Below are 11,765 nucleotides of genomic sequence, written 5' to 3'. Positions count from 1 at the left end.
CCATTCGCATGGGGACAGAAATGGGTCGTGATGGCATGCCCCTTTAAATAAATAGATATGAACTCTATTCTTAATGGTATAGTAAATGACTGGAATACCCCTTTAAATGATGCCATCATTTAACATGGCTGCCAATGAGGCAGAGTATTCTAGTCTTTACTATGGTTCATTTAGGCCATAGGAATGGGCTCGGAGTGGGACTTACATACTCGCCAACTCTCCCAGAATGTTAGGGAGGCTCCTGTAAGAACAGGGGACCTCCCAGCATCCCTGAAGAGTGGCACATCTTCTATGTCAACTTTGAGACAGGCCCGTAGATGGTGGTAGAAGGTCGGAGTAGGCCTTGAAGACAGACTGGTTGCTCTGAACAACTTTGAGTCAGGCCTATAGGAGGTGGTAGAAGGTAGGAGTAGGCCTTGAAGACAGACTGGCTACTATGGACACTCTGCCTAACAACCACAGACTTTACTATGATGTCATCAGGAACCAGTCTGTCTCAGATTACTCAGGCCTAACTAGGTACTAAATTTAGGGCAGAGAAGGGGTACGGAAGCCCTCAGTACTCAATTCATGTTGCTTTCTTTATCTTACATCTATATTACATTTTTAGTATAAAAATAATTTTTCATGGAGATTCCCTTTAAGAAGAAAATGATCCTTATTTGTCTATAATTCATTACTCTAAGGACTTTGTAGATCAGGGATGTGTCAGGGAAGGTTTGGCCTTATAGCCTATGGCAAAGTTGCATTTCCGAATTTTCGTGCGACTACGCCTCGAACTGGACCTTTAAGGAGGCCGAGTATATGCTAATTTGATTAGAATATTTAGAATTTCTGAGTATTGTGGAACAGAATATAGGCAGTGGCATAGAAGTGGTGATGAGTAGGCCGCAGCGAGCAGTCACAGCCCAGCTTTTTTCCATCCCTGCATGGGCTACAAGGCCTCTTTTTAGCTCTGGGCAGATGCGACGAGGACGTGCAGGCCTTCTTGTGAATACCTCTTTACACAGTCATTACACTGAAACCCAAATCCAGCAGATCGCTGCACGCAGACCAAACACAACACGCAGACACTTCCTGTGGGTCAGGCCGCTCCAAAAATGCAATTTTTCAGGAGTATCGGAGACAAAGCCTCCATTACTGCGAGGTTAATCTCTGCTCTGCATCTCTGATTCATCTGGCGTGCTGGAGAACTCCGCGGCTCGCCGTCCTCCGGCCATACTCACTTATGTCTCACTCACTTCTATGGTTTAGAGCCTAATAAAGTATTTCTTAAGATTATATAAACTATAGATAAGTGAGGCAGTTAACCTTTTATCCCACTGCAGTCATGAGCCAGGGAGCTGAGATACGGGGTGTTGTTTGATAGATGCAACTTTGGAACGGATGGTCATATTAGTTAATATATTTACTCTCCTTAATGTAATTGATATTTGGTCACGGCCTGGTAATAAAGACATCGCAATGGGTCACAGAGTCGGATTTTCCATGGTATGAGATATTCTCATGATCGTCCTGATGGAAACTGACTGCTGCTCCTCGGGGGCGGGGCTAGTTAATATAATGTAATTTGGGACAGTCGTGCCCATTCGGTTCTATAAAATGTGCAATATTTATGGTAAGTTCCTCTTGCCTCAAACTTGGAGACGGGTTCCCTTCTTTCTATAGGTATGCAGTGGATTTGGAAAAAGAGATGTAACCTTAAGCTTTTGGGTTGCTCTTGAGTCTCCTTCATCTATCAGGTACCATTTAGTTAACTGGTACTGGTATTTTCTTACAGTATGTGGCCCAGGGGTCCTTGGGCCCCATCAGTCACTGGGACGCTATCTCTGCACCCATTATAGCCAAGTTTCTGGCTACCTGGTTCCCAAATGTCACACAGTAGAGGCCACAAATAATGATACAATATTCCCACGGTGACCTCACCCATTGGATCCCTGTGTGAACAGTAACCAGGGATCATCCAGGGATGATAATGTTACAAACGTCATCGATCACCAATGCGGAGGTCATAGCAAATTGATCCTTTAATCCTTCCTAGATTACTCACATGACAGGCGATTTTGGCGTGAACCTTGGTGACACCAGGGGATATAGTATGGCCCCTAGGGGATATATTTCCTTTCTAAATCCACTCACTTCCCAAAGCGAGCACCTGTTCTTGCTGAACATCTCCCAGCGCTGACCTCTGACCCCAATAATGTATGCAATACTTTGAAGAATGGGAGAATTGCATTTGCAGTAAACATTATGCACGGCCTGATCTCCCGGCCCCTGTGATGATGGAGGGGAACAGTACAAAACATAAAACAGACAGTTGGCACCCAGCATACCCTGCACGGCGAGGAGGCATAGACTGCCTTATAAGGAGAGCAGCGCGGGCCTCTAATACTGTTGTATATGAGCTGGTAAACTACCGGCAGGCCTGCTCCATTCTGTACAGGATCCCAAGATACCATATACACACAGCACAATGTCATTGTACAGTCACAGCCTGGTCTCAAATATCAGCAGGCAGTTATAGGGTTAATAAGACTCCTTACAAATTCCTCCGCTAATCCCGGTTGCTCCTGGAGGGTTAGAACTTGGACCAATAGTCATGGATGCAAAAATATTCCCACCATTAGGCCTATAGTCATAGATTTTTATTGCTACAAGTAACGTACATCCTTAAAGGGGCTATCTGACCATTACAAAGAGTGTCTCACTCCTTGGAGGACTCACCATGTCCCTGCATTATATATCAGCTACTTAATATCTGATCTCTGCCTTACTACCATTGTGTCCAAACCCTGCCTTGACCTCTTCTCCGTCCATGAATTCTGCGTGCTACTTGGGTGCTGCACCCTGGAATTACCTGCTCAGCTCTATACGATATCTGGTTCCCAGCAGCGAAGTCCATATATTGCTATAGGGTAAATACAAGGGAATCCCTTAGACAATGATCCTGGGTTTAGCCCTAAACCAAATCTGTAGCAACTCAGTGGATCCCCATCACCCCCAAAAAAGGTGCAGACTCACCTTGGAAGCCGCTGATCCTCTGCGATCCTGATCATGGTGATCCTTTTCAGTATTCAGATTCTTGCAATAAGTCACCCTAGTAAGTACATGTTCTGATATGTGGCAGCCATATTGTCTTAAAGGAATTTTCCCATGAACAGAACCGTATTTACCATTGTAGACAATTTTGCAAATATAAAAATGTAAAATTTTGCACCATTTTAAAGATTTTCTCCGACCACCTTAATGGTGACATCTATAGTCCTGATCAGTTGCCTATGGCTATGACCATGAATGCCGGAATTTTCTACAGTCATATCCGTTGATGACTAATCAAGACAAAAGACGGAGAGATGGTGGGAGAAAATCTTTAAAACGCTGCAAAATTTTCAATTATTTATATTTGCAAAATGTTTCACTTTTAATCATCTACAAAGTTCTCTATATAGTTCAGTTCGTGAGAAAATCCCTTTAAATGACCAAGTCCTTGTATAAGTGACCTTCAAATGGGGTAACACCTTGCTCCTTTAAATTATTGCGAGTTTTCTTAAGTAACTTATTGCTTTATTTGTGATGTTGTGATTCTAAACAGCGACTCTAAGATCAGTTATTAACCGGCTGCGGTCGCTGACAACGGCCGGCTCGGGTTAATGGTTACAGGATAGTGCTAGATGGTATAAGACACGGCATGGAGGCGCATAATCCGGCATCGATACAATGGGACGCGGCTCTGGGAGCAAAATCGTATCATATAAATATATGAGAATATTATGGGACTGCCGGCTAGGTGCATTTCACACACTACATCTCCATGCACTGAGACTGACCATGTATTGTAGCATCAGCACAGAGTATTTAAGCTAAAGCTAATGATCCCCTTTCTCAGTTCCTATCCTCTCAGTCACTCCTACTGGTTAATATTAAAGGCAAAAAGGTCACAACAAATGTCCATCTAATTTGTAACTTACTGGTTGAGATCTCCATTCTTTCTAAGCTTAGGAGTCCAGTGGGCGGTCTCACTTATTAGGACCGCCTACTGGACTCCTAAACATAGAAAGATATATGTTATAGAGCAGGAGGAGCTGGGCAGATGGATATATAGTTTTATTAGAAAAGATTCAGGATAACTTGCAACGTACTGGTTGAAATCTCCGTTCTTTCAATATTTAAGAGTCCAGTGGGCGGTCCTAATCATTAAGTGATTGGGCTAATCTGAAGTCTAGGAAAGCTGGGTGAGTATCCTTTCATAGACATACATACTTCAAGAGACATAATACCGTATAGAGAGAGAATGATTCTCTAAGGCTTCAGCCGGTGTCTGTGTATATAGTATACGGGTAATAGAGATATTGGGCACCGGTGTCCTATTCATCAGCAGCGTCCAAGAAAATCTTCACACAGCCGACACTATAATAGCCGGAGTACGAGACTGACATCAAAGACAAGAGATACTATTTATGCCTTATAAAGTGTAAATGAAGCTGGCAGACGTACTGAGATCACTAATGAAAAGGAATGAATGATCCGCCAGCCAATACACCGCCCTCCAGTGTCCGCCAACAATAGAGAACTGGCAAGCCGCCTGCCCCAAACAAATAGGAACTTAAGGGCAATCTGTCATGAAAGCATCCTGAACAAGGGACACAAACCTCCGAGAAGTATCAGGTTCAAGAGCAAACCAGAGAGAAAAACCTGCTGTATAGAGGCAGTATTATAGTAGTTATATTCTTGTACATAGGAGTAGTATTATAGTAGTTATATTCTTGTACATAGGAGGTAGTATTATAGTAGTTATATTCTTGTACATAGGAGCAGTATTATAGTAGTTATATTCTTGTACATAGGAGCAGTATTATAGTAGTTATATTCTTGTACATAGGAGTAGTATTATAGTAGTTATATTCTTGTACATAGGAGGTAGTATTATAGTAGTTATATTCTTGTACATAGGTGTAGTATTATAGTAGTTATATTCTTGTACATAGGAGGTAGTATTATAGTAGTTATATTCTTGTACATAGGAGTAGTATTATAGTAGTTATATTCTTGTACATAGGAGCAGTATTATAGTAGTTATATTCTTGTACATAGGAGGTAGTATTATAGTAGTTATATTCTTGTACATAGGAGCAGTATTATAGTAGTTATATTCTTGTACATAGGAGTAGTATTATAGTAGTTATATTCTTGTACATAGGAGTAGTATTATAGTAGTTATATTCTTGTACATAGGAGCAGTATTATAGTAGTTATATTCTTGTACATAGGAGCAGTATTATAGTAGTTATATTCTTGTACATAGGAGGTAGTATTATAGTAGTTATATTCTTGTACATAGGAGTAGTATTATAGTAGTTATATTCTTGTACATAGGAGCAGTATTATAGTAGTTATATTCTTGTACATAGGAGGTAGTATTATAGTAGTTATATTCTTGTACATAGGAGTAGTATTATAGTAGTTATATTCTTGTACATAGGAGCAGTATTATAGTAGTTATATTCTTGTACATAGGAGGTAGTATTATAGTAGTTATAGTCTTGTACATAGGAGCAGTATTATAGTAGTTATATTCTTGTACATAGGGGTAGTATTATAGTAGTTATATTCTTGTACATAGGAGTAGTATTATAGTAGTTATATTCTTGTACATAGGAGGCAGTATTATAGTAGTTATATTCTTGTACATAGGAGTAGTATTATAGTAGTTATATTCTTAGATAAGAAAAATAAGCATATAGCTCACCACCTCCAGTTAGCTTGATAAGTCCTTATAATTCCTGGGTGCACGATCCTGGCCTCTGACTAAGGCACTTTGTAGTTGAAGCATATAGAAAAGGATAGTAGGATCCGCTCGACCAGGTAAGTTAAAAAATAACTTTTAATCCGACATGGTTAAAAAACACACAAAAGAAAATAGATGTGAAATGACAAAAAAGAAGAAAAATGGTGATTAAAACCACATTCTGATAGCTCTAGCTGACGCGTTTCAAGACACAAGGTCTCTTACTCATAGCTTTGCTTCTAGATACTGAGGTTGACACTTCCGTTTAAATGCTGAATAACTGGTATACCACACCTATTAACCACATGTTCTTAATTATATCTGTCAACAAAGGGAAAAACAGCACATTTCTATAATATGTAACAATTCACACTCCTATGATTACATTACAATGACGATAACAATCACAAACCCATTAGACTTAGGATACAAAAAGCTATCTTGCTTATAATCAAAAAACAACAAATAGTTGTGACTTTGCATCCCCACAACTGGTCAGTATGGTGTTTATTTAGTCGGCTGAACCAGCCTAATTGCGTCTGTGGGTATTAGCATAACAGTGTATGTCTCAAGGGTTAATGTATTTATGTGTCCTGTAAAGCTATTCATACATACGATCTAGTCTGCAAATACATGATAAAGGGAATTGTATTCACTCCTTTAGAACACACTCGATTTGCCTGCTATTAACCCTAGGTGTCACTTTATGCAAGATAAAACAAAGCACCGCAAACAACCCTCAGGCTCAATTCACAAGGTGGGTGTAACTGAGAACCGGATTAAAAATACCATCTTAATCTTAGGATACTGATGTTGGTTGGTTTGACCTACATAGTATGCAGTTTAATTGTTAAATGTAGGTATGGTCAAATCGCTAATCTGTGTACAAAAAGACATTGTATGTATAGGTTTTACAAATAATAATAATTTTTTTTTTTTTTTTTTTTTTTTTTTTTTTCTCCTATAACTACAAGTTGTCAATAGAAGTTAAATTATGAAAGTTAATGTCAATTCATACAATGTCTATGTAGTATATATAATAGACTTTTTTAATATTGACCATATTAATAAATTAGTGCTAGATCCGACTTTGAGTTGTTTTTTGATTATAAGCAAGATAGCTTTTTGTATCCTAAGTCTAATGGGTTTGTGATTGTTATCGTCATTGTAATGTAATCATAGGAGTGTGAATTGTTACATATTATAGAAATGTGCTGTTTTTCCCTTTGTTGACAGATATAATTAAGAACATGTGGTTAATAGGTGTGGTATACCAGTTATTCAGCATTTAAACGGAAGTGTCAACCTCAGTATCTAGAAGCAAAGCTATGAGTAAGAGACCTTGTGTCTTGAAACGCGTCAGCTAGAGCTATCAGAATGTGGTTTTAATCACCATTTTTCTTCTTTTTTGTCATTTCACATCTATTTTCTTTTGTGTGTTTTTTAACCATGTCGGATTAAAAGTTATTTTTTAACTTACCTGGTCGAGCGGATCCTACTATCCTTTTCTATATAGTTATATTCTTGTACATAGGAGGTAGTATTATAGTAGTTATATTCTTGTACATAGGAGTAGTATTATAGTAGTTATATTCTTGTACATAGGAGGTAGTATTATAGTAGTTATATTCTTGTACATAGGAGCAGTATTATAGTAGTTATATTCTTGTACATAGGAGTAGTATTATAGTAGTTATATTCTTGTACATAGGAGTAGTATTATAGTAGTTATATTCTTGTACATAGGAGCAGTATTATAGTAGTTATATTCTTGTACATAGGAGGTAGTATTATAGTAGTTATATTCTTGTACATAGGAGGTAGTATTATAGTAGTTATATTCTTGTACATAGGAGTAGTATTATAGTAGTTATATTCTTGTACATAGGAGTAGTATTATAGTAGTTATATTCTTGTACATAGGAGTAGTATTATAGTAGTTATATTCTTGTACATAGGAGGTAGTATTATAGTAGTTATATTCTTGTACATAGGAGCAGTATTATAGTAGTTATATTCTTGTACATAGGAGGTAGTATTATAGTAGTTATATTCTTGTACATAGGAGTAGTATTATAGTAGTTATATTCTTGTACATAGGAGGCAGTATTATAGTAGTTATATTCTTGTACATAGGAGTAGTATTATAGCAGTTATATTCTTGTACATAGGAGTAGTATTATAGCAGTTATATTCTTGTACATAGGAGTAGTATTATAGTAGTTATATTCTTGTACATAGGAGGTAGTATTATAGCAGTTATATTCTTGTACATAGGAGTAGTATTATAGTAGTTATATTCTTGTACATAGGAGCAGTATTATAGCAGTTATATTCTTGTACATAGGAGTAGTATTATAGTAGTTATATTCTTGTACATAGGGGTAGTATTATAGTAGTTATATTCTTGTACATAGGAGGCAGTATTATAGTAGTTATATTCTTGTACATAGGAGTAGTATTATAGTAGTTATATTCTTGTACATAGGAGTAGTATTATAGTAGTTATATTCTTGTACATAGGAGTAGTATTATAGTAGTTATATTCTTGTACATAGGAGTAGTATTATAGTAGTTATATTCTTGTACATAGGAGTAGTATTATAGTAGTTATATTCTTGTACATAGGAGCAGTATTATAGCAGTTATATTCTTGTACATAGGAGGCAGTATTATAGTAGTTATATTCTTGTACATAGGAGTAGTATTATAGTAGTTATATTCTTGTACATAGGGGCAGTATTATAGTAGTTATATTCTTGTACATAGGAGCAGTATTATAGTAGTTATATTCTTGTACATAGGGGCAGTATTATAGTAGTTATATTCTTGTACATAGGAGCAGTATTATAGTAGTTATATTCTTGTACATAGGAGCAGTATTATAGTAGTTATATTCTTGTATATAGACAAAGTACGTGTGGTTGTTTGGGTCTTGTTACACATTATGCATGGACTTCCAGGATCTTCTGACTATTCCTTTTACCTAGGCTACCACCACATTATCCTAAAAGACATGGATATGATGGGATACCAAAAAGTGTCAGATCAACTTGATCTTAGATTGAAGGAATGGGCCTGAGCTGCAATACCTCACACAACCTGAAGGGAGAGTGGCGCTGTTCTTGGATAAAAGCAGCCATGTTTTTCTAATCATGTACAGCCCCTTTAAGTAAATTGGTTTCTTAGTATCGGTAATAGTTGCGCAGTAATTATACAGAAGTCTGAGCAAGCGCTGGTGACCTCTGTCAGCAGAGAACAAATTATGCAAACGCGTGGGAACAATTAAGGTCATCACTTTTACTAATTCTTTCCAAAGGCAAATAAAAAACACCCTCCGATGAGGCAGACATATGGGCCGCAGCTTAAGAACCCGGCTTTGTGGTAAAGCCTTCATCCTGTCACGCCCCGACAGTCACTACGCCAAACATGCCATTTACTCGGAAAAGTGCCATTTTATCAAAAATTCTAGGTTATCCTAAAAACCGCTCTCTTGATGATTTTTATTTGATCTTCTGGCAGTAGAACATGGAAGTGACTGTAGTGGTTAGTCGGCGACTATCAGTAATATACCTGAAATACAAGATGACCAATGGTCGCCACATCCGTCCAATATGTTATCTGCCATCTTTAGAGACAATTTATGTCCTATATGGAAAGGATCCTAATATCAGCCACTTGACCCGACAATAGGATAACACTTCCTGTCAATTTCCAGCTTGCGCTGTGAATTATGGTGGATGCAGTCATCTTAATATTATCAGAGGGATGATTTATAATGAAAGGGACTATAAGATCTACTTGGAAGTGGACAGCACAGAAAGACACTACTGATATAATAAGATGTGGGCAGCTCCTTCTCCCTCCTCCCCCTCTCTCTGCAGTGACATTGAGCATGCCCACGACACTTGTATAAGACAATGACCAGGACAGGGTATAATTGTTCGATCGATGGGGGTCCGATCGCCAGGTCCCCCAGTGATCAGGAGGATGGGGATCAAAAGACTCCGTGTGAATGGAGTGCCAGTGTGCTTCGTGACCGGAGCTCCATTCACTTCTATGGCACTCCCTGCACTATAATCTCTAGCAGCGACCACAGCCCTATAGAAGTGAATGGAGCGCTGTCATGAAGCACAATGGTGTCCATAATGGGACAAACCCTTTAAAGGGAATGTATCAGTAGGAGATGATTTATATAATACAATGCTATATCCTGCAATTTGTACTCTGCCCACTAAGCCTAATAATAAATTGACGCTTGCCAATTCTACAGCAGTTTGCTTTGCAGCAGACACCTCATTTACATTACAAACATATTACAGTAGAAGATAACACTTCTATAGATAACACCACTGACCCGTAATTACATCACTACTGAGAATAGAGGATATCAAAGCAATTGTAACAGTAGTTGTGAATTTCAGGACAGGGTAAGGCTCGGTTCACATCTACATTTGTGTTTCTTTTCGGGGGTCCGCTTGTGAACCTCCCGATTGGTAACCTAATCTGTTTAATAAAAAGGTTACCTGCAGAAACCCTCAGACTCCATAATGGGGTCTGTGTAGTTCGAAAAGGGCGAAAAATGTGGAGTGGGGAACAGAATTCCCGAACCTAATAGAAGAACTGGTGTGAACCCAACGTAAGATATTTGGGCTACTGCTGTGTTTAGTTTGGGATCTGTTGACATGGATCTGATCTGTGGTGAAATTTGAGTCACATCTGATGACAGTCTTCACCCCACGCTGTCCACAGTCCTGGACGTCCCTCTCCATGGACCTTATTGCCATCGCAGGACCTGCCCCGGTGTTCAATAAAACATTGGTCCATGCCTGGACCTAAAAGTGACCAAAACAGAACCAGCGTGTCCTAAAAATGGAGGAATTATTAGACTTTGGTTGCATGGGAAGAATATGCAAATCTGTCTTCCATGATGTAATTAGGAAGTCAGGTGCCTCAATGTTGCAAACCAATTGGTTTGCAACATTGAGACACCTGACTTCCTAATTACATCATGGAAGACAGATTTGCATATTCTTCCCATAGTCCCTTGCAAAGTGGAGTGCTAAAGGCTTAATAAGTCTCCACACACCGATATGGTGGTCTCTCCCCAAGGAGTAACAATACCCCCCTTACTTTGGTTGCAATAAGACAGTCTTCCGCGTCCGTCACATGTGACAACTGCCAGGCCATCTCTGATCTCACCATTAATGGCGTTCTATAAGATCTTCGTTTTGTCCTCGGCAGGAGACAACCCCAGAGCTTACCCCTTAGATGAATGAGCAGAGGGGGGCGTCTTCGGCCTCCCTACTGGGCTGCCCAACAATCTGGGAAAAAAGCAAGGTCCAAGTCTGATTGAAAACGCAGATAAGAAGTACAAGCCGTTCTGCTGTAGGCACCAATAGAAGAAACCCTTTATTACCTGACCCGCCATTGTTATCTTCAAGCCAAGCAGATGATAGGCGAGGGATGAAAAGCAAGTGCGGACTAAAGACGGGGCTCATTATATCAGTGCCAAGGGTTCCTTCAGCTGCGGTCACGGCAGGAGGTGAACATTGTACGAATGAGATGATATAACTATATACTAAGAAGATACAACTCACGTATACACCATATATAAGCTAGCAAGCTTAGTGGGACCTCCAGAGATCAACACCAACCTGTGGGCGGATCCTGCAGTAAGTGCCCAGTTTCCCTGCAGCACCTCTGCTGGTGGATGGGAGCATTACACAGTTATAGCAAAAATCACAATATGTACAGCATGTATTGGGTCCTCCAGTAAGACAGACACTCTTGCTAACAAAAATTTTCAGGTTCAGCCAAACCTGAAATTTTGGGGTTCATCAACTAGACATCAATATTATACTCTAGAGTGTCTTCAGACCCCTGAGTAAAATAAGTGGAGGTGCAGACACGTAAGAAACTCTTAAACTCACCTACAAATTGGAATATTCGTACCAAATTTGGTTTGTTATGAACCAGT

The sequence above is a fragment of the Leptodactylus fuscus genome, chromosome 9, assembly GCF_031893055.1.
Source record: "Leptodactylus fuscus isolate aLepFus1 chromosome 9, aLepFus1.hap2, whole genome shotgun sequence".
Taxonomy (NCBI): Eukaryota; Metazoa; Chordata; class Amphibia; order Anura; family Leptodactylidae; genus Leptodactylus; species Leptodactylus fuscus.
The sequence above is the reverse complement of the archived record's forward strand: the minus strand, read 5'-3'. Positions refer to the sequence as shown.